This window comes from Dermacentor albipictus, chromosome 1, assembly GCF_038994185.2.
Source record: "Dermacentor albipictus isolate Rhodes 1998 colony chromosome 1, USDA_Dalb.pri_finalv2, whole genome shotgun sequence".
Taxonomy (NCBI): Eukaryota; Metazoa; Arthropoda; class Arachnida; order Ixodida; family Ixodidae; genus Dermacentor; species Dermacentor albipictus.
This window is the reverse complement of record NC_091821.1, coordinates 345492523-345512562: the sequence shown is the minus strand read 5'-3', so window position 1 is coordinate 345512562 and position 20040 is coordinate 345492523. Positions and strand designations below refer to the sequence as shown.

At 43.4% G+C, this 20040-nt stretch overlaps 1 protein-coding gene and 1 long non-coding RNA gene across 6 annotated transcripts in view; both read left to right on the top strand.

The window, feature by feature from the left end:
- Window positions 1–20040, top strand: part of LOC135916873 (uncharacterized) — a 150032-nt gene that overhangs the window by 116843 nt on the left and 13149 nt on the right. The window lies entirely within an intron of this gene.
- LOC135914960 (uncharacterized) lies at window positions 1614–5413 on the top strand. The gene is made up of 3 exons (XR_010568490.2): window positions 1614–1876; window positions 2801–2927; window positions 4954–5413. It is a non-coding gene; the product is annotated as an uncharacterized lncRNA (long non-coding RNA).

The window sequence follows — 20040 nt, the reverse complement described above, 5'->3', positions numbered from 1 at the left end:
TCTGCTTTCTAAGTGCATCCTCAAATACAGCTTGTAAGGCTGAGCCTATATATTAAGGGCTGGTGTCGTCAAAGCTGTAATTTCTTATCCAGAGCATACGCACTTGCAAACGCAGTCTTCAGTCTCCTCATGAATGTTTGCGCGTCGCTGTCGCACGACCAAGATGTGAGCGTCTTTATCGAGCCATGATATCGCTGAAACTACGCTGTGACCTCGCAAAGTTGCTTCGTTCGGACGCAGCGAATAATCTAATCGCACCAGCAGAAGAGCGCCGATCGTCTCGCTCACGGTCCCGATTTGTGTACTGTACCCTCAGTGATGCAGCACAGACTGCGCCCCCCACCCCGAAATAAAATGTCCCGCACGAAACGTAGTAGTAACTACCCGCCTCACCGCTCTAGTTAGAGACCACAACGAAGCATCAGCAAACAGGCGGCCATGCGAGCAAGCAAATCTGTCAGAATAAACGTTCAATTTGCGCGGCCACCCCATGCCCAATGAAAAGCGACCGGAAGTGACGGTCGACGCTGTACCATAGAGCTGTACCATAGAGCTGTACCATCACTTCGGCGCGCGGCAGGACGGGAAGGCGGAAGCTGCGCCATCATGCTCGTTTTCGCGTGCGTTCGCGTCGCGCGCTGTGCGAAGTAATTTTAAACGTGTCATTAGTTTTGCGCGCGGGGTAGAAAAAAATGTGGCCCATGCTTTGTGTATTACTCGTGCCCCACTTCAAAGCAAAGCGTTCGTACGCACTGGAAGATGGATCCACGAAGGCTGAAACTAGAAGTTGCAACGTGCCCGGTCGGTAGTACTGGCATGGTGGAAACTTTCAGGCAAGTGCCCGTTTATTTGGTATTTGTTTTGTTCGCTTTAGAAATATCTCACTGTGATCTCGTAGCATAATTCATAATTCGCTAATGTAAGAGCAAAAGCAGCTGCACTCCTACTAGGGCAAGTTAACTACCTCGATCGCGTCCCGTGTGACTAATGTTTGTCAAATCTACATCGGGCGTGGTGCGCCTGCATAGTTACGCTTTGTTTCTCAGCGCTTGAACGTTCATTGATGTGATTCTCTTGTGCGTTCAGCGCGGCTGCTTGTAATACGGTCGTTCGCACTTCAGTTAAATGTGGTCGACCACTTTTGCGTCGCGTAGAAAAAGGACTGGCCTAGCCACCTTTCGAAGGAACCGGCGCGGTATTGGTTCTCCCTGATGCGGTCGCGTGCTGCTGTTGCTGCTTGCCGGACGCCTTCAGCATTTTTTCGGCTCGCTTTGTCTGTGCGTGTGCGCGTGCTCGCGCTCGGCTTGATTTGTGTGTGCGTGCGTGCGTGTGTGCGCTCAGCTCAGCTCAGCTCGATTTGTGTGTGTGTGCGTGCGTGCGCTCGGCTCGCTGTGTGTGTGTGCGTGCGTGCGCTCGGCTCGCTGTGTGTGTGTGTGTGTGTGTGTGTGCGCGTGTGCGTGCGTGCGTGCGCGCGCGCGCGTTCCGTACATGCCGGTTTGTATGGGCCGGCGTGTTTGCGCGTGTCTAGTGCGTACGTGTTTTGTGAGTGTGTTGTCTGTGGGTCGCTGTGTGTGCGTGCACGTGTTAGCGTGTCTGCCTGCATGCATGTATATGTGCTTGTTTGTGTTCATCAATGTGCGCGTGCGCGCTTTTGTGTCTGCGCTTTGAGAGTGCGTATACTTGTGTGTGCGTGTGGGTGCGTTTTGTGTGCGTGCGTGTGTATTGCATGAGGCCGGTAGAGTTTTACTCGCAATAAAACTCTTCCGATTTGGTGCAGCGAATGTTCCCGCCTGAAAGCCGAGTTTGGTTTCAAGCCACCCTGGACAACTGCTGTATGAGGCGCCGTTTCTCGGGAGGACCAGTGGGAAGGCGCCAAGTATACGCTTCGTCCTTTTTCCTCCCATGCACTGATAAATCAATAGCCTTGTTTTTTATTGTGAAAGGAACGGTACATCCAGAGCATAAATAAATGATTAAGAAATCTGGTAGTGTGTTTTAAAGACGTGGATTTCCCATTAGCCCACATTTCTTTTGATGCAGACAACCGCTGAAATTGTTAGCGGCAGGTTATTCGAGACGTTCTACGTATATAGCAATTGTCTTCAGGAGCTTTAATGAATTTGAAAATTTGAAGTGTTGTGCTTTAGAGGTATCGTATACAAGCTTTAGGTCTCCGAGTAATTTGCATGCCCTTCGAGAGCTGTCGCCTATAGCCCTATTGAAATTCGTAACTACAGTTTGGAGCACTGGGGAAGCTAGAACGCTTGTCCTGGCTCTCGAGAAAGTGTTCAAGCTGGTGATGTAGGTTGAGGAGTTTGGGGTTGGTAACACAAAGGATTTTTTATGCCTTAGCAGTAGGAGTGACACAGGATAAAAAAAATGTATGTGTGTCAAGCACAGGAAGCTGCTCATATTGTAGAAGCATGTGTGTGCGCCCATGCATGCGTGCGTGTGTGTGAATTCTCTCCTCAAAAGGGAGTATGTGTGTAAGTGAGCTATTTCATTGCTGGTCTGTTTGCCAAGAATTGGCAAGAAAACACAATAATGAATTTAACTTGAAATAATAGACTTCAAAGCATACTGGCGTACTGGCGACAGCAGCATACAAGCATGCAGCTGTGTGACAATCTTAATGCATGACTGCAACATCTGGAAGGAAGCTTGCTTCTTCAGTAAGCAGCACAAAGTCTATATTCTTGGCTTTTCTCGTTCAAACCAAAACGAGGCTCATTGCCAATGATCTTGTCTTTTGCTCTAATAGCATTTGTTTATCTTGTACTTAGAGCGTCGTTTCTCGCAGGTCATGCAGATGGTAGCAGCAATTTCACAATGCCCAGCCTTGGCGCCCCCATCAAGAGCAAGCCACTTGCGTTCGCCTTCAGACAGATGGTTAATGTCTTCTTGAAAGCGGTTGAGAAGACAACATTGTAAGTAGATATAGTTGTGTAGTGTAATATAATAAGTCAAGTTATAATTTAAAACTCAGGCTCCTTGGCCGCCTAAGCTTGATATGATGTGCAGTTGTGTGTGGTTGTAAATATTGCCGATGGTACAGTGCATACTGCAGGTATGACTGCTGATCCAAAGTATACATTTGCATTTTCTTGATGGTCTTTCATAATGAGGACTTTCTTTGTGCAAGAATATTCACAGAATGCCGGGGCATTGTAGCATCATATTCTTTATTGTGCATTCACTGCTAATTTCGTATGACCTTCCTGCTACCAATTTATTTGCAGAAAAGGAATATTTGTTTACTCTCTGCAATGAGCTTGTTATTTGCTCATTGCATTACACTCTTCTACCTTTAATTTATTCCCGTATAATTATCAAAGCCTTAAAATTTCAGCTGTTTTTATTTTGAATACAATATCAAAATCAAAATGCACCGGATTGCAATCTATACTGCAAGGGATTCGAAGAAATTACAAGAAACCAGGACCTCTCGAGAGCGTTAAAAAACGTTTCCGCAGGTAATGTGCCTAATTGTACTGAGCTAGCTGCTCACGAAAATTGCAAGCATATTTCATTTCACATAGTTTTGCAGGATATAGCAGGCCTATCATAGTCTCTGAGCACAACTTTACCTCATTTGCATCATGAAAATGTCTCGTGCTGAATTTGGGACAAGTTTTGAAAAATGAATGTATCATAATTTTGAAACTACACAAAGTATTGGTTGAGGCTAGACAGTTTTCAAACAACTTGACCATGTTGAACTTAGCCATTACAGGACGGAAAAAAAAAACATGCACAGGAGCACTCATTCAATGAAATGTGATGCTTGTGGTTATTTTCCACATGCAAAATGTACTTTTAAGCGAGAGAGGGCAGGTAGCCAATTTAGAACCATTGCGACTCATGCGGGTAGTAGCAACACAGGATGAGAAATGGTTGTGTCTCTGAGGTTCATTGAATATGTGAAAACTCATATACAGTACACCCCCCCACCCCCTATGAGGGGTAACCGTGCAATATGTTTTGGGCAAGAAAAACGATTGTTCTAGGAGACAAGAAATTTCAGGCTCTAGTTGAGAGGCTACAGAAAGAAGGACCATGTAAATAGTCACAGATTAACATAAACTGCATCGGAGTGGCATCACAGTTAAGAGCATGAAGTGGGAGCATGAGGAAGGGTCATAAGTTTAAATAAGGGAATACTACTTGTCAGTGCATTGCCAAGCTAACCCATTGAAAGAAGGGGGCGTGCTCTAAGAAAAATAGTTGATCACACATGCTAAATTTTCGAGGAAAGTATGCCAAAATGCCCATTCTTACTAAATTAGTAAATAAGAAATACACGATAAATTTTAGGATGCAGAAAGTGTCTAATACACTGCATTGTAGAGTTGGATATTGTTGGGCTGGATGCATGTATTTCAGGGCAAATGGGAATGCCAGTGGGGATTCCCTCATTTTCATTTTGTGTGCACACTCTGTAAAACAGTTCTCTTTGTCTCCTAGTCTAATAATGTTGTGTAAAAACAGTCATTTTTTAATGCCTTGTGCATTTAACTCTTAATGTGCCATATCCCGTAAGCTTCTCACCTGCAGTACTTATAAAGTGTAATGCAGATATATTGCAGATTTCATAATGTCAATTTTGTATTAAGGTCACATACACACTCTTGGACAAATGTCTGTTGTTGAGAGATGTCATTGGTAGTCTTTAAACTTTATTCACTCTTATTTTCTATGGTGAAAAGACTACTGTAAATTTATGTTTTTGCTGCTGTATGTACCTTGTATTCACAATGACATAGTGGTTTAGCATTCACAGTAACATGCAATTCCTTAATTTGCAAAATAGAAACTTCTACCTTTCACTTGTCTTGCCCAGTTGCCTGAGCGGTGCATTCTGCCCAGTCACATTAATTATCATTTTTCCGCAAAGTACGTGTGTAATTGCACGGGCTGAATTCTCATGATTCTCTTCTTATTTTGCTAATGCAGGATGCAAGATTCCAGCAATGCCATGCGCTGCATTTATTGGTCAAGATGCTCAGAGAATGGAGTCCCTGCACCTCGTGGTTAACCGTGAACATTTCTTTTTCTTTTGGAAAGCTAAAGGCCATTTGCTGCATCACTTGCATTTTTGCAGCTCAGATGTGTACTATATTTTCTAATTTTGAATCAATATTGGCTGTTCAGTATAAAAAATGACGTACAGCGTGAAGGACAAGGACTGCGAGAGACACACTCCACTGACTTTCAACAATATTTTATTGCGTTGCCACATCGTGTGTGAATACACAGAGGGGTCATGCGCAGAAAATGAAAGCCAGTCGCAAGGGGTGTTCTAACAGCAAGTCATTGTAAAAAGAGCATGGTCACTTGAAAAAAAAAACATCACAATTTCTATCTGTTTAGATACAAAATTTCACTAGGGGTCAGCGTGATAGAGGGGCCACTAACGCACACACTACCCAGTTTTCTGGTGAAATCAGCTTCAATAATTTACTGGGTGAGCTGTCTCTCGCTGAAACTTCCGTATCTTAAAGAGGGGCATGCAGCTGCAGTCCCGGCAATGAATGCCCAAGTGGCCTTGAACAGTGTTATTGATGTTGTTATAGTGCTCTCTTAAACGATCATTTAGGCGCCTGCCTATCTGTCCAATATATTTACTGCCTCAAAATGGGAATTTGGGAAACCACATTCGTTGCACACATCGCAAAACGTTTTCTGTGCCCGGCAGAGCAACAACTCTGACGTGATTCAGGCGCGTTTACACACTTACAGAGCCTTGCCAGCTTTTCCGGGGCTGAGAAAAGGACTGCGATTTCTGCAGGTTCCCTAATCTTTTTTAGCCTATGGGAGACATCATGAACATACGGTAGCACTGCAAACCTGTGTCTTTCAACCGGCTGGTTCCTTGACCGAGCGTGCTCATCATGTTTTGTGCACTTCAGAAGCTGTTCTGCTATGCCTGAAATTAAGGCCAAAGGGTAGCCAACGCAAGAAAGGCAATCAGCCTGTGCAGCAACGCTATGTTGCATCTCGTGTGAGCAAGATTTATTGAGGCTGTTAAGGAGGCAAAGCTTTACAATGTTTCATTTGACTTTGTTGGACAGACAGGCAGGCGCCTAAACAATAATTTAGGAGAGCACGATAACAACGTCCATAACACTAATCAAGGCCACTTCGGCATCCATTCCTGGGACTGCGGCTGCGTGCCCCTCTTTGAAGGTACGGAAGCTTTAGCGAGACGCAGGTCATCCGGGAAACTATAGAAGCAGATTTCACTAGAAAACTGGTTAGTGTGTGCGTTAGTGACCCCTCTATCGTGCTGACTCCTAGTGAAGTCTTGTATCTCAACAGATAGAAATTCTAATGTTTATTTTTTTCAAAGGGTGATGTTCTTAGTACAGTCACTTGCTGTTAGACACCCCTTGTGACTCATATTCTGCGCATGCCCGCTTTTGTACAAATACACATGATGTGGCAACATAATTAAATATTGTTGGAAGTCAGCGCAGTCTGTCATCTCTCGCAGTTCTTGTCATTCAAGCTGTACGTAATTTTATCTCATTAATTGCAAACTATCCCAAGAAACTACCCTTGTTCAGTATAATTATAATGTTTGATACGACCATTTGCTGGCAAATGTTAACAGTGTGATATTTAACTTGAACTTTTGCATGACTGCCTATGCCTGTGTTCTTTTAGTAACCAGAGTATGGCTAATTTATTAAACCATATTATCTAATTTGCATGCTCACATGCTATAGCATGCCTTAATCTTGAATTACTGCATCTAAGTGCAAATAATTTATTTAATAATTTATTTAAATAAATCGTTTAATCAACAGTGGTTTGTTTTTATCAGGCCTCCTACTGCACTTTGCACCCAGGCACTAGTAGATGTGGAATATGCACTCTTTTGATTGATTGTAAGAAAAGAACCTATTTTCAAACTACATATTGTATATGTACCAGTGCCTTAGAGTTACAAAACAAAAATTTATAGAAACTGGTATTGTAGTTAGAAAAACCGCTACACAGCACATTTAGCCCAGAGAACTCTTGTTTCACAAAAGAGGACAAACTATGTAGGCACTAAAAAATTCTACGTATTTTTTGTGCTCAAGTAATCTTGTTGGAAATAGAAAATTAGCAATAAGGCTTCTGGCATAAACCTCACTTAAAGCATGTCTATGCTTGGAAAGTATTGTTTCAGTCTGAAAAATGTTGGCCAGTTATGCTTTACATCTACTTTCCAAACTTTTCATAATGCTTTGCGATTACATTAGTGTACAAAATAACACGTGCCTTTCTTGTGCGTTTGCTCTGCATTTCAATTGCTTCCCTAATTCACCTTTGCAATATGCCTTTTTTTTAAGGCATCAAAACTTGAATTTTCGTTCACTGGAGCCTAATACTAAAAATTTATTCCTTTATGTGGCCCAAAACACTGCGAATCAACCCAGGCTCTTTCAGTGCCGCTATACATAGTTTCTTCTCTAATAACAGATTTGATCAATACATATATTTTAGGTACCTTTGTGGGGAATGTACATGTTCTTTTACTTAGCGATGTGTTTGGTGATTGTGCATGTTTATATTTCATGTGATTTATGTATGTGTTGTACTCTGTATTGCAGCATGCAATAAATATATTTGCGTTTTCTTGAAAATGCAGCATATATCTTACCAGTCTGTGTTGCATGTTATTTGTATATGGAAATCGTGATAACCTTGGTGTTGATATACTTGCTCAAAAGTGTCAAGTTTGCTAGGTTGTATTTGTGCAGCGAAGACAGGTTTTCCAATATACACCATGAATTACTAATATGTAATGTGATCCACACGTATAGGTGTTGTGTATGCCCATCGAAGCTTCAAGGCCGGCTGTTCGACAGTGCGTTTGGTAGCCGAACTTGAACCTTCTGGCACACGCAATAGTTGCGCGAGGATCGCTGTACATAGTAGTAATTGAAGGCGTGTACTGCCCAATCTGCCTTCCATACACGCTAGAAATAAAAGGGTGTACACCCTTCCAACACCCACACAGATGGGTGTTAATTTGGACGAGCACCCTTACACCCTAAATTTATTTTGCTGGACACCCTTCCTTTAGGGTGCTATAGTGGCACCCCAACTGTAGGGTGTAGACAACAGCACCCTTAGGGTGTTCGTCTGGCGACAAACTGATTTACACCCTTAAGGGTGTTAAAATGTTTAGTGTGTACCCTAAGGCTAAGCAGCCGACTTGAGCTGCGATATCGGAGAAACTTGGAAGACAAGACAGGAAATTGAGTGTATAAGCTAAAGGCTGCATAGTCCGTGATGGAACGTAAAATGATATATCCGTAATGATAAGAGACAGCAAGACGGCGGTGTAGATTAGAGAATAAAATGGGGTAGCCGATGGTTTTAGTTCACATTGATAGGACGTAATAGATTAGGGCCGGTAACGTAATGCGTAGTTACAGAATTGGTTTAGGATTAGGTGGTGAGATTAGGAAGTTTACACGCATAAGATGGAGTCATTTGACGCAATACATTGGTAATTGGACATCGCCGGGAGAGACTTTCGTACTGCAGTGGACATGAAAGAGGCTGACTGGTTGTGATGATGTTGAGAATGATGATCGTGGCGGTGTTGCGCCATAGCCTCCTGGCCATCCAAATAAGTGATCCCAGGTGGTTGCTGCGACAACACGAACAGCGTAGGCAGAAGCCATATCAGCTGCCGGTGAAGAAAGGTGAGATATTTAATATTCGGGTTTAGTTCGTATCTTTGCGGGAGCGGTTCCAACATAAGGCTTATAGCTGTGTTGTGTATGTGGTGTTATGTAAGCAAATTTTGTCAGCCACTTACGCTGCTTGTTGTTTATAAATATGCGATTTACCAAACGGAAGGGTTCACTTAAGCTATCACTGCCGAGAAAGCGCTGCTTTCGAAACAAAACTTCAGTGTCTGAGTCGACCGATCTCTGTTAGAAGGCCACTGGTTTAGACAGAGGTTCAGACTAACATGTTATTGGTTCATCTATTTTCCTCGAAGCGTTTACGATACTTTCTTCGTGCGAGAACAGTAGTAGTTCAATGTGGGCACTTGAGAAACACACGCCTGCTGTTGTGTTTAGACGTAAAAGAGAGAGCTCTTGCCAGGAGTTTTAGACAACTAGTATACACGTCCTCCCGTGAGCTAGCCAGCATATATAAATAATGGGGCAATCTCTCTTTAGAAATAATAAAATGAAGAGAGTGTCGAATGGATTGCAATTCATATTTGCTTACATATCTTTACACGAATCTCCAAGCTTTTTTTCATTCACGAGAATTTCACTGCTTCTGCCATTAGCTACGCAGGTCGATCTATAAAAGCATGATAAAGAATACAGTCCGACAAGAAAGTAATCCAAGCATTGCGCATCCCTTTCCATCTATTAGGAATAATGCTCTTTCTGAGTTTTTCACCGAAATTTCCATTTTCCTTCTTTCCATTAACAATATTATAGTTGCCGTTGAATGTTCGCTGTCTGAATATGCAAGTTAAAAACAGATCGATTCAGAGGAAGAATCTGCGCTTAAAGAAGAAAAATAAAGCACGACGTCGGAGAGGAAGAAAGGGAAATAACGTCTAAATCACTCTAAAGCAGGCGAGGTGTCCTTCATTTCCATGCGAGTGTAAGCTGCTTATGGGGCTACTGAGAGATCGCGACCACCATATTAAATTTCTCCGCATGAAAAACAGCGGCGAAAGCTTCATTATCTTCCTAGAATAATAGGAGCGTCTCGTTTGATTAATTGACCCCAGGATGGTTTCGCAAATGTTTGGTTTCTGTTCATTTTTGTCGTTTGTTTATTTTTATGCATATGAAATATTGTACTTTGCTCTTCAAAACAGAATTTTGCTTTTTCACATTCTCTGTTCTCTGCTTCCAATTTAATATGGTTCAATCAATTTGAGGGAACATTACTCTGCATGCTTACGTTATTTTTGTTCGGATGACTGAGTTGTGGCATTCCTTTAGAGGCAGGCAAAAATTGTTGACGTTTCTGCTTTTTCTGAGCAGGTAGGCAAGTAAAGAAAAAAATTATGTTAGATAGTTGTCCGCCACCATTGGATTGAATAAAGGAATACCGGCGTTAGCCAAGGTATTGTGACACTGTAACCACAGTAAGAGAACGTTTGACGAGTATTTGACAAATTTTTCACAAAATTGTGAAGCATTCAGACAGTGTACAACCTAACGTAAGCAAAGAGTGTTAGGTTGTTTAGGCAACGACGCGCAGATTCCGCATTAATACTCTATAGTTGCAGCTTTGGTCGCGCTGCCCTTTTTTATATTTCGCGAGGTTAGGTTAGGTTTGAAAGAGACATTGATGAATAAACGCTAAATCAGTTGAGGCTGGTAAAGTGTGTGTGTGTGTGTGTTTGTGTGTGTTTTTAACTGTATTCATTTTACGAAGAGGGAATGATTATAGTGCGGAAAATTAATTTTCCCTCCTTTTTCTTTTTAAAAATTGCGCAACAAAAACTCGGCGCATGGACTCAGTGTTACGTGACGGGTTTCAAATAGTTCTTGTTTGTTTGTTTGTTTGTTTGTTTGTTTGTTTGTTTGTTTGTTTGTTTGTTTGTTTGTTTGTTAGCTGAACACTGAGTCCGTCTCTAAGGGAAGAAGCTTCGTAAGCAAAGCATATATCGTGAAACCCTATGCATGTACGCTGTATTCGCGCCATATTTTGCCGATCCATACTTTTAAACAGCTAAAGACGTTATCTAGAAAATATTAGTCTTAAATAGGAAGGTACCTATTGGCGATCATCACGCGATTCCTCGTGCTGCAGATTTATTTAATTGTTATTCTTTGTAAGGCAGTTGCTGTAATAAATCCTATAGCATATATGCCCCTTCTTAAGTTGCGAACCAAATTCCGTGTGAGCCTGCGTGTCGTTTGGAGCGCCCTCTCTCGTAGGAGAACTCCCCCACTTCTGTTGCAGAAAAAAGTACTTATCTCGGTCACGACCAGTTCGATATAAAGGTGTTCTGTGCTGAATTCTTCTAACGATTGGGTCAGTATATACTGCGAGGAGCTGAGCACTATCGCTGTCGGACGCTGAAAGAAAGAAAAAAACTTAGGTACAGACAGCGCAATTTAATTCGCATAGCAGCACTCTGCGGAGCCTTCGACCCACAAATTCACCTCTTGACGAGGAACTGGCGTGCGCCCAGCGCGCTGCTCGCTTCGGTCTATACACCAGCGTTGACGTTCCTGCGCGCGTGCGGATCCAGCCGGATCCGAAGCGGCCGTTCCGCCCACAATTCATAGACCGCCAACACTCGGCTTGAGGCCCCGTAGCACTCTTATAATCGTTCGTCTCATTGAGCTAATTGATCTCATGCTATAGACTCAATCCATCTTTTGGTGAAGCCGTACGCGCCGATGATACGAAGTCCCGTCTTGACAGAAACAGATTTGGACGACTCAAAAGGTGAGTCATCACGCTACCGGAGGCTTTACAAGCCGGACAAGACGCGAAAGACGACAACAAATCGATGAGAATGAACGATCGGTGGTTCTGCCACCTTCCCGCGCCTGCTACACGTGACGTCACGTACTTCTTCTTTTTTTTTTTTTGCAGCGCCTGCTCAGGATTAATAAAATGTTGACGGATAAGAAAGGATTACATTTCATTCTAAAGCAGCCAATGACTCAATGAATCAAGTACTGATTTCTGTTTCTCTGTTCGCCTTTTTCCATTACTATTTTTTTAGGACCCCTTGTCTCTTTTCCCTGAGCTGGTACTTTCCTACCGTTCCTTTGTTTCTGCTCCTATATATATATCTCGTCGTTATATATATATATATATATATATATATATATATATATATATATATATATATATATATATATATATATATATATATATATATATATATCTGTGTGTGTGTGTGTGTGTGTGTGTGTGTGTGTGTGTGTGTGTGTGTGTGTGTGTGTGTGTGTGTTGTTGCGGCCAACGCTTCCAAAATTTTTACAGGTTGCTTGCGGTGTGGCAGATAGCACAATTCTAGTTAATGAACAAGACTACCCGAAGACGCAGACATTATTCGAAAAACATTTAAATGCATAATTGACTTATTATCAAACATTCCCTAATTAAGTGAATTCATTAATTAAATTTAGTTAATTGCCTTATGGTCCATATCACAAATTCTAGCCGTGGAGTTCGCAAAGCGAATCCACTTGGAACGAATTCTCAGGATGACACCAGTTTCGAGATATTAATTCCCGAACGTTGCGGACAAATGCATTGGTGTTTCAGTTACTTTTGTGCTTCAATGCATAGAATACCGATTTGTTAAGAAAGTAACTGGAACGCCAACGCATTTCTCCGCGAAGTTCGGAAATTAATATATCGAAAAAGGGAACCTGTAGCTAAAATTGACGTACATCAGAGGCACCGCGTGCAAGAGTGACCGGAACTTAATATTGCAAACTTTTCAGGACTTTTATACTACGAGCCCTTACTTAATCACTCTTTGTTAATTTCACAATTTTCTATTGACGAGCATCCTCCTTATTTACTCCTGATGAGTTACGTACATTGTGCTTTGCAAGCAGAGGCAGAATTTTTCTCTCTTTATCCCTTCCCCCAATCTTTCATGGCGCTGGGCCGCGCTCCCTAATGGGCTGCAGAAAATAGCGCTTTTTCAACTCCACAATCTCTCATTTGCCCCAACATGTATCTGTAGCCGAAGCAGTGATACGAGTCTGAGTTCTTAAGAGCAAATACATTCAGTCTCGCCGCACACTTTCTTTCTTTCTTTCTTTCTTTCTTTCTTTCTTTCTTTCTTTCTTTCTTTCTTTCTTTCTTTCTTTCTTTCTTTCTTTCTTTCTTTCTTCGTTGCGTTTGAACCAGTACAGCGACTGTTGGCTCTGACCTGAATGGCGATTCCTAAAGAACTGCCTTCAATGTTGCCATTCACGAGCTCCTCCTTCAAGCAGCTAGCATACGGGCTTCGATTGAAAGCGTCGCGGCCTATCACGGTTAGGCTTTGCAAAAAAAAAAATTTTTTTAATGGAAACATATAGATAGAAAGCGTAGCTCTGAAAGCGCTTTTCTTGGTTAAGCAACCGTACTTTGCACGGAAGTTTTTCTTCCCACGAAGTGCCTGATCTAGTTCGGCCACCAATAAGGAAAAGAAAAAAAAAAGAGTACATCGAAGCGCGTGGCCTGTTCGACTTCGACAGCGAGCGCGGTTATAGCTGGCGCTTGCGCATTCTGCGTGACGACGCATAAGGAGGTTTTTTTTTTTTTTTTTTGACGGTCGTATTGGGCATGGGGACAAGAGAAAGACTGGGACGATAAAAATGTGCCGGTATAATGATGACGAGTAGTATATAGCACCACTTAACGCTAACCAACTCATAAAGTACAGACGGAAAGATCGACACAGCACTGCTTGATCTAAAACATGAACCTTAACTCTATTCCCTGTGCGCCCTCTGCCTCATTATGGCAGAAGCTTAAGGCGGCAACGCAAAGAGAGAGTCACACAGGGCAAGGCGCTTCACCGACGGCAACTTGAACATTAACCGAGTCACTTAGGTTTGCGCATAATTGCCTGTTTGCCTCGCTTAGTCACCGCTGGCAAATGCGGGAGCAAAAAGAAAAGAAGAGAAAAGGCAAAAAATTATGGCTTGGCTGGAAAGTAGGAGCAGTGGAGCGAGCGCTGCTATGTGCGTTTATGGTTGTTGAATTACGCGTTGTATTTTACATGCGCATAAAAATAAAACTGTCGGCTTTGCCGTCTCAAAACTGCATGTTAAGTTATGAAGGACGCCGTATATAGCGGTGGGATCCGGTTTAATTTTGACCACACGGTGTTCTTTAACATGCACCTGTTAATCAAAGTACGCGAGTTCTTTTCCTTTTTTTTTTTTGGATCATTACTTCTCTGTCGAAATGCGACCACCCAGGGCGCAAATAGGAGCCGCGACATCATTCGCGATATTTAAAAATATATATAAAAATAAAGAAAGGGAAAAGGAAAGCAAGAGGTCGCTTATCAGTATTTCGATCGAATATAGTGAAAAACGCGCCAAGTCTTCCCTTTTTTATGTTATTAACGTGTACGTGTCGCATTTGCCGCCTTTATGTATATCACCCTGAACAAAAAAAAAAGAAGCTACGGTTAAAATAGATGGTAGACACCGCACTTCCAAGCGCTTTACGCGCACAAAATTTGCTGGCGGATGCGACTTTGATTAATGGTGCGATGGTGCCCTGTCCTCCATTTCTTGATGTATACGCTTATGCGACTACCTGTTGTCGGCCAGACGTGTAGCGCGATTCACGTGGGTAATATTCATAACACGCCACTTTATACGTTATAACCGCGGTGACTTATCAGAAGGACTGCCATGACAGCTCGGTAGCATTAACAACCCATTTGCAGGAATGGCGTATAGCAGTGCGACTCGTTGCTTGCAGGTTCGGGCGCGTTTCACCTTTGATAGACTCTAATAATCTGACTTCTCTTATATATACATGATAATTTGATCAGATTTCAGTTCTCGAATTATTTAAAGCGCTGGATGAAGGTCAGTGCAACCACGCTCTTCTATGGTGTTAGGCTGCTGAGCACGAGGTCGCGGGATCGAATCCCGGCCACGGCGGCCGCATTTCGATGGGGGCGAAATGAGAAAACACCCGTGTACTTAGATTTAGGTGCACGTTAAAGAACCCCAGGTGGTCGAAATTTCCGGAGTCCTCCACTACGGCGTGCCTCATAATCAGAAAGTGGTTTTGGCACGTAAAACCCCATAATTTTCAACCACGCTCTTAAGCAAAATTACACCCTTTGGGCCACACAACAATAATCGTCGTCTGTCTTGTCCGCATTCCCTTTCCCGGTACTTCCAAGTCACGAATGTCATGCGCGGTATCAGCACGACAAAGCATTGTCGACAGGAAAGTAGCGAGCCCAGCGTTTTCAAGAAGGGAAACGCAAGCAAGACAGGTGCACGACGACTATTGTTGTGTGGCAAGGTACGACCCAAAGGGTGTACATTTGTTTGAGTGCACGCGAGCCAGATACGCTTAACTAATGCATCACATCTCGAAATTGTTCAGTTGTATTAGGACCAGTGTGTCACATTATCACCGCATTCATTTCAATATAGAATGACAAATAGAAGTTATAATCAATGTAAGACGGTGCTAATAGTATGAACGGCGTACTTTAACATATATGGGTTATCGTAGACCATGCGACTGGTCGTGTCAGCGAGGCTTCGATCTCCTTCAATTTTCGGCATACACTATCCGCTTATCGGTGGCTCTTCGCTGTTGAGGTATACGATGCATACCAGCGCAAGTTAGCTGAGGAACACAAATGTTCGGGAAATAAACCGGCTCAACTCGGTTTTCGTGAAGACTGTTTAGGCTGCAACCAGTACCGAGAAACGCGAAAGTAAAACTCGGAAGTGAACCGTCACTGCTGGGTGAGGTTGTCAAATTACAGTGGCACGACGATCGACGTCGCATGCATCGCAGAGAACAAGCACACTTTACGTTTCGATCCCGTGGCTGTCAAGTTCCACGTATTTTGGGAACTATATGGTGCGTTTAAAACAAGCGTAATGAAGATCGACGCATATTATCGTAGAGAACCGGACAGGACGTTAATTCTGTTCGGTGTAGGAAATGGCGCCCGGTCTGTATTCCTCGCTCATTTATACCTGATCCCCCGCCCCCTTGTGTTTTTTTTTGTTTTTTTGTTTGTTTGTTTTTCTCAGTGGTAGCCTGTTTTTCTGAGTATATATAAAGCAAATACCAGCCTGGTATTAAGTTTCTTTATGTATTAGTTTGCGAATGACTAAATAAATTCGGGTTTAGGCGAAGCTTGAAATAGGAGCTTTCATTTTCACTACAAAGCTAGGTTTGCTGGTCTTTCCATGTCGAGAATAACGATGCGGTGCGTTCAATCAAAAACATATTCTACAATTAGGGAAACGTAAAAGAACCCTCATTTGCAAAACAGGGTGCGACCGGGGAATCGGACGCTCGTTCGAAAGAACCCGCTCGCTTTTAAGCCACTGACGTCCGGAAAGAAAAAATAAAAACAAATAAAAAGCTTCCGAAGCCAAGTACCACAGCGAGTGCTATAGTTCCGCTTCACGAGCTCATTTATTTGGGCACGGCAGATGCGAGAAAGCCTGTGTTACAGCCGCCAATAAAGTCTGACATTTCAACCGCTATTTTTGGAAGATACAATCGAATGATCTATAGGACCGTTATAAAAGACAGGAACGCCACGCACGTACGCTTGCAAACGAAATTAAAAGAACTAGTTCGAGGTACTCGTTAATCCGCTTCGGAGTGAACTCTATGAAGGCAACCGCCTCTCATATCACTGCCTTCATTAATTATCTCTGTCTTCATTAACAGCGCAGCACGCGTACTCTTCTGCGTGGAAATCTGAGCACGGGCCGGCTTGTTGAGGCGCGAACTTTTGCCGTGTACAAGACGGCGCTATCGCATCTTGTTTTCTTTTTTATATATGCTTGTGCGCACCTGCATGTTCTGCATACCATAAAAGGTTGTGTAAAATGCGCTTTGCTTGAATTTACTTGCGCCTGGCATATGCTGCTACACGTTGTCTCGCTGCGTGCTGTGCTTCCATACATGTATACAGGTAGCCTCATTATTTTGCCCCGTGTCTCCTCCGGCCTCTCGGCGCACTAATTAATCACGCCGCGAGCACATATTGTTGCCGCAAGGCGCGCGTGTATTCACAAACTGGGGCTCCATCGCTGCCTGCGTGGCAACCGGTGGGCTTTTACTTTATCTTATACGTTGCATATTTATATCGAATGCCGTTGCTTTGGCTACGTTGCACGTTTCGCGCGTTTGCCGCGCGCGCGATAGACGTGCTCAAGACCTTGGGGACGCTACGCGAAGGAGACCGAGCTTCGCCAGGAATTTCGTCATCGCGAACTTGTCATCGCAAGAGAAGAAAACGCAGTGTAATTAGTTTTGAGAGCCATATGGTTTCACAACGTTATCAGCAGCTATAGAGACCCTTATAGAAGGGATCGTTGTTTGTTTAATGCGCGTTTGAATACCGGCAAACGCTTGTCAGACCCGTACTTTATTGCTTCATCGAAATTTACGTAGCTATAACCTTGTTTCACTTTGCTTTAATCGAGTAAGGTGCCGCGCTCCTGTACCAACGAAGAAGTTGAGAGCTGAGAGCAATGTATATAAACCCTTCTATAGGGCCCATCGCACGGTATCTTCAGATGCAGGGTTAACAACCCCCACTAAAGCCGGCTGCTTTTCTCTCATGCGCTCTTTGAGATGATCTTGGATATAGGCCGCAGACAGACGTCGGCTGTTGAGTCGAAAGGACGGCCCCCGACAAAGAGCTCGACAGTCCGATCGCACCGCGGCGTTGCGACGGTGTAACTGAATTTGGGAAGCGATTTTGACTATCGAGTTTGAACTGTGAAGGCGCGTCACTCGACAAGGCCGCTGGGCAGAATTTTACGTAACGTTTATACGTAACTAAATGTTAACGTCGTTACACCTTTCGTCACATCGTTACGTTGTCATCGTTGCATCTTTCGACAGTTTCGTAACGAGAAAATTAGATACCTTCGTACGGTGGAAAAGATGCGAAACCATGTGAAGAAACGACCGTCTCTTCACGTGATCTCGCGTCTTTTTCTTCGTAAGAAATATCAGCGAAATATATAGCCCTGCAAGAAGTAGCGACACGTATGTTAAAAAAAAAAATTGATGAGGTTAGAGGGCGAAGCTCGATAAAAAAGAAAGTGCTACACAAATTCTGAGAACTGTCTAGTAATGCGTAAGCATTCTTTGGCTCGGCTGTTACTTCGCTTTTGCTTACTTATGCTTCTAGCTTATGCATGTCTACCTATCGCTTTTTCCTGAGCCAAAGAATGCTCACGCATTACTAGACAGTTCTCAGAATTTCTGCAGCGTTCTTCTTGTGGAGCGTCGCCGATTCGCTTTTGAGCACCTCCTTTCCTCTTCTTGTTTTTGATTATTTCCTAGTTCCTGTCGCTGTTGTCGTCGTTCCCTCTGCCGACTACGATATTCCCGTTGTCGTTCAGCTGCCCTGCGCCTCTTGTGAAGTGATTTTTAAAGAGAAATGGAAGAGATAAGTGCAGTGCCGTAACTGTCTCTCACAGGAGGACACCTCAACAGCACTGCACGGGGAAAGGGGTGTGGGGAGAAAAAGATGGAGATAGTGACCGGAAGTAAAAAGGAGAGAGAGACCGGAATAGCAAAAAAGAAAAGACGACAATGTAGCTAAGCTCCGTTTCACCAAGCTTACGTTTCTTTGGTGTCATTGCAAGAGCTCGTCTCGGCACATCCTACCCCTTCGCGAGGCGTTCGTATGAAAGGAGCCTATCCGCTACCACCACGCGCTTTTTGCCAAACCACATCTACCAACTTGTTATTCTTGCCATTTCATACTTTCTTTATTGCATCAAATGACTATATCGAGGAGACGGCGACGCGGCCAGTTATATTTTTTTTATCCATTCTAAAGCCACCAATCATCTACAGTTACATAATTATAACGATTAAATGTCTTAACTTGACCAATTGCGCAGTATATTCCCGGTTACAAGGCGTTATACGGGACAGACACGGTTTCTCCGGGGTACACTTTAAGGAACGCTTACGCATCAAAATTTGTAATGCAGTTTGAATGCACATTAGGGTAACGCAACCACCGTTATTTGCCCGTCCCATAGTCATGGCGTAACCTGAGCGCGCGCCTTTACATTTGCGAGAAATCGGACGGTGCGCCCCCCCCCCCCCCCCTACCACACCGTATTTGTTTAACTGATTACCGTATTTGTTTAAATGATTACGACTCGTTTGACCACGGCGGCGGGCGCGAGGTGACATGCACAGGCGAACGAAGGCAGAGGTGCAAACGTTTCAGAGGACTTCGTAAGCTCACCTCTAGGCGAGCATTATGCGAAGCACTTAACTGGCAAATGACCGTGCCAGGTCTGACCCCACTACGAGAACAATTGTACGAAGCAGCGTCTTGCTTTCAAGAGTCGCCATCCAGCGCGTGAATGGCGTGGCGAGCCGATACCGTTGCCTAGAAACGAGGCAAGATAACAGACACCATTTTTCGAGGGCCAGCTCCTTTTGAATGTCAACAACGCGTAAATACTTACGTAAAATAAGCGGCAGCGCGTACGACGCTCACAACGTTTTGCAGCGTCACTCACAGTAACTGCAGTTACTATGTCTCATGAGACCATTTGATTCGCATGTTTAGAAGCTTTACAACCTCAATGGCCGTCTTGACGAATTCTCTAAGCATACGTACAACACGACACACGACTTGAGCCGCGGTTCGTCCTCGGACCGTGGTCTTTATTCTCTATCCCTATCTCTATGGGGTTTTTTTTCCCCGTCTTTCGTCTCCCATCATATTACCTGGAATAGTGTATGTGTCAGGCCTGTCACTATTGACTAACCTCACGGGATACTATTAAACTATCTCTCTTCTTGTAGTAGCGGCAGGCATTTTGTGGGCAGTAAAAGCCGTGGAAATTACGAGATTATCGCAAAGGTGTCAGTCAGTCGGTCGGTCGGTCAAAGGAAACTTTATACATAATAGGAAGATCTCATTGAGATATCGAGGACCGATAACATAAATGGCTAGTGGCTGGTCCCATACGAATGGTGACTGGCAATACTGTACAAACTCTTACTAGTGATAAATGCAAATTAAATTGATATACGCAAGAAGTAAATTTGTAAATAGTTATTTGCGCAACACAATCAGCCACATAATAATCAACACAGGTGTCACAGGAATTGCTATATTTAGGTAATCTTACGGGGTTAACGAGACAGACTTCGATTTCAAGTAGTGCAGCAACATCAAACCGGTTTTGCGGAAAAGCCGGTTATTCGATTTGCCGGTTATTCGAATCTGTAAACCGCATAACCGGAGTGATCGGTTATTCACTTGGTTATTCGGCTATAGTATCCGCATATTCGGATAGCCGGATATTTGTTCTT